The sequence below is a fragment of the Nicotiana tabacum genome, chromosome 23, assembly GCF_000715075.1.
Source record: "Nicotiana tabacum cultivar K326 chromosome 23, ASM71507v2, whole genome shotgun sequence".
NCBI lineage: Eukaryota > Viridiplantae > Streptophyta > Magnoliopsida > Solanales > Solanaceae > Nicotiana > Nicotiana tabacum.
The window spans coordinates 42477338-42481370 of NC_134102.1; positions in this window are offsets into that span (position 1 = coordinate 42477338).

Below are 4033 nucleotides of genomic sequence, written 5' to 3' on the forward strand. Positions count from 1 at the left end.
ATGGTATTCCCAAGATGAGAGGGACCTCCATATTCACTACTATAAAGTCTAAAGTAAATACCAAATTATCTACTCGCACTAAAAAATCTTGCACTATCCCCTCGGGTATCAGAGTTGTTTGGTCATCCAGCTACAAAGATATTGGTATCGACCTTATCTCTCTAATTTCATTATCCAGCTTCCTATAAATATACAAAAGCATTAGATTAATTGAGGCACCATAATCACATAAAGACTTATCAAAATTAATAGTGCCTAAAGAGCAAGATATAATAAAACTCCCTGGATCTCCACACTTTTGTGGGAGTTTATTTTGCAAGATTGCACTGCAATGCTCTGTGAGCTTGACCACTGAGGTCTCTTCTATCTTCCTCTTATTTGTAAGGATCTCCTTCAAGAACTTAGCATAAGCTGGCATTTGGGAGAGCACCACTGTGAATGGCAAATTTACATTAACTTGTTTCAGCATATCTAATAATCTCTCAAATTGCTTGTCCATCTTCTCTCTATAAAGCTTTTGGGAAAAGGTAGAGCATGCATATGCTCGCTCTCATTAGATTTCTCCCTTCTTGAAGTTTGCTCTTTCTTTTTTTGCTCACCTCCTTTCTTGCATTTCTTCTTCTTATCAATTTTATTTTTTTAGCTGCTCCCCACTTTCTTTTTCAGAAATCACCTCTTTTTGGATTGGAGTGGGATCTTCCAACACTTACCCGCTTCTCAAGGTCACAACATTTACCGTTTCCTTGGGGTTTCTTTCATTATCAGTTGGCAAAGTACCTGGGATCCTTTCAGACAATATGATGGCAATTTGTCTCACTTGCTTCTCTAAGTTTTGCAGCCCTGTGCCATGTTCTTTGATAGTTGCACCATGCATCTAACCACTCATATGTCTTGACAATAAAGGACTTCATCAGATCTTCTAGCCCATGCTGATTGGATTGTTGAGGTTAAAACTGCTGCCTTTGCTGATTTTTGAAGCCTAGAGCTCATTGTCCATGGAATCTGGAGTTGTTTTGTTGCCATGCATTTGCAGTACCCCAGATGAACTCCGTGAAAAACCGGGGTGCTTATGACCCATTGCATTAAAGTAATAATTCCCCACAGCATTTACATCCTCAGTTGAGGCCTGACACTCATGAGTAGGGTGTCCTCTTCCACATATATCACAAGTTGCATGATTCGCACTTTGTATAGAAGCTAAGGTTAGTTTCCTTACCTATTTCGCCATGGCATCAAGATGTACCTGCACAGATGTGTTAACATCAACCTGGTGAACACCATTCGCCTGTCTTCTTTCAACACTTTTAGAGGGCCACTGATTTGCATCTTCAGATAATTCATCCAGAATAATGACTATCTCCTCTAGTGTCTTTTTTATCAAAGGGCCTCCAGCTGCATTACTCAATATTCTACGTGAGGCCGGTGTCAAACCATCCCAAAAATCTTGGAGTTGCATCCAAAGTTTAATTTCGCTATGTTGATGCTTCAAACACAGTTTCAGTCTCTATCTGGCAGAAGTTATGGATTTCTCTTCTAAACTTGCCCATCTTAGCTGAGGAGAAATATTTATCAAGAAATTTTCTAGTCATCTCCTGCCATGTTCTAATTGATCCCCGAAGCAAGGTTCTAAGCCACTGCTTTGCATCATCTTTGAGTGTGAAGGGGAATGTCCTTAAATACATTGTATCTTGTGACACACCATTATATTGGAAGGTGTTCATACTCTCCTAGAAGTCCATTAGATGTGTATTTAGATCTTCGTTTGGCTTCCCTCTGAAGACACAACAATTCTGAAGAGTTTGGAGCAACCCTTGCTTCAATTCGAAATTGTTCACAGCCACTAAAGGTGGTCTAATACTTGATAAGCCTTGGTTGTAGACCAGTCTAACGTAATCACCAAGTGGTCTCCCTGCTCCGGGAGTTATGTTTCTGAATTGGTCTACACCCACGGGTCGATTATGAGCAATTCTCCGAGCCCTCTCCTCTTCATAGACAAAGTGTGCATTTCAAAAAGCATCTTCCTCCGCATCTCATACAGCTCTTTCTCATTGTTGGGCTGCCTCTCTTGCATCCAAATCAACATTATCATCATCTCCAGCCATAACTTCTTTGGTTGAGGATTGTCAAACTTCTCTATATTCTCAGGGAGATTTCTTTTCTTCCTCAACTGTCGCAGTTATTTCTCAATTTCTGGTTCATATGGTAGAGATTCTTTCCCAGAAGAGCGAGTCATGCACCGATATAACCTGTAGCCCGCGCACAGTTAAAAAGAACCAACGTAAAACGAAAATAAAATAAAATAAAAATTCCCGAATTAGCACTACAAACTATTTCAAATACTATTGATTGCCAATCTCCGGCAACGATGCCAAATTTGACGAGCGCAAAACACACACTTAAATATGCTCGCTAGTCGAATATAGTATAATATAATATCGTACCCACATGGATTTGAGTTAAATAATATTATTATAGTTTGTAGCTAGATTTCTATCCAAGTTAATCAACAGTTGAGAATTATGTGAATAAAAACTAAAATTTACTAAGAATCTAGAGCTAATTGACTAATGACAATCAAACAAAAGTAGCAAGGAAGATATCAATGGGAGAAAATAGGGGTTGATTGGATAGGTGTAAGATAATTGTTTGGGATTTAACTCTAGTTAATTCACTTCTAATGTTCAAGTGAGTCTCTCGAATTTACTCAATTATTAGTTCAAACATTTAGTAGAAACTCCTCTCTCGATTAAGTCTCAACCTCACAATATGAACCAATTTAAGCTCGGTGAAGATATGCAAGAGTTCGTAGTGGATTGGTATTTAGGAGAACCTCTCTCGATTATCCTCCTAACTAGGTCTAAACAATAATTCAACTAGCCTTTTTTGATTACTAAGAAGAATTAATGAATTCAACCAACAAGATAATGCAAAGATATCACAAGTATGCCTCTCTCAATTACATGAGCATGTGAATATAGATGCAACAATAAAATTACCCAAAATGATTCAATGCATAAAAACTAGAGTTAATATCCATAAACAATTATCAATACACCAAATCCATCAAACCCTAAAGGGAACTACTCCATGGATATGGAGTAATTCATCACAAATATGGTTAAAGTAAAGAAAAACATAAAATAATCCAAACTCTTATCTTGAGTGAGGATTGAATGATGAATTCCTTGTGATTTTGCTTCTACCCTCCTCCTTAGCCTCCTTAGGTCTTAGATTTTTTAAAAGTCCTAAAAATAACGTTTATACATGTATTTATACCAAGTGGGGTCGAGCTCAAACGAAATCACCTTTTCCTACGCGAATTAGGACAATTACTGTGTAAAATTTGACCAGGCACGCCGCATGGGGCGATGCGCCTGGCGGGGCGAAAGTGGGAAACTTCAGAGAGCTCAACAATTCACAAGCAGCAAGATTTGCACTAGCGCGTCGCACAGTGCGTCACATTAGTGCAAATTTCTCAGAGTACAGATTTTGCTTCGATTTTGATATCCAAACTTGGTCCTCGACCCCCGAACACGATCCCGGCTTAATCCCTTGGGCTTTTACTTAGACTTCAAAGCTCCAAATAGCTCAAATTCATTCTGTAACATCTATATAGCTCGGAATCCTCCTATAAGGAATAAAATGCACAATTAATGCATAACACTAGCAATTAAAGCTTAAACTCAATTAAAGTGCAGTAAACGAATAAAATACGAGATTATAGCTTACTATCATAATCACCTCAATCCGAGCTCCACAACTCCAAATATGTACAAATGGCTTAAACCATAGAAATAGAGTACTTTATATTCACTAGACAGAAATACCCTATGCCATCGCGTAATTACCCATCCGAATGCGATGATTACCTCCATTTGAATTATGCGATAGTAACAAATACAATGCGAATGCAAAGAAGAAACAGCCACTACCCAGCTCAGCCCAAACCACTACGCGAATGCGTGAGTACATACGCGAACATGATGCACAATCTGCAGCAGCCTACGCTAACGAGTCTGAGGACTCACGAACG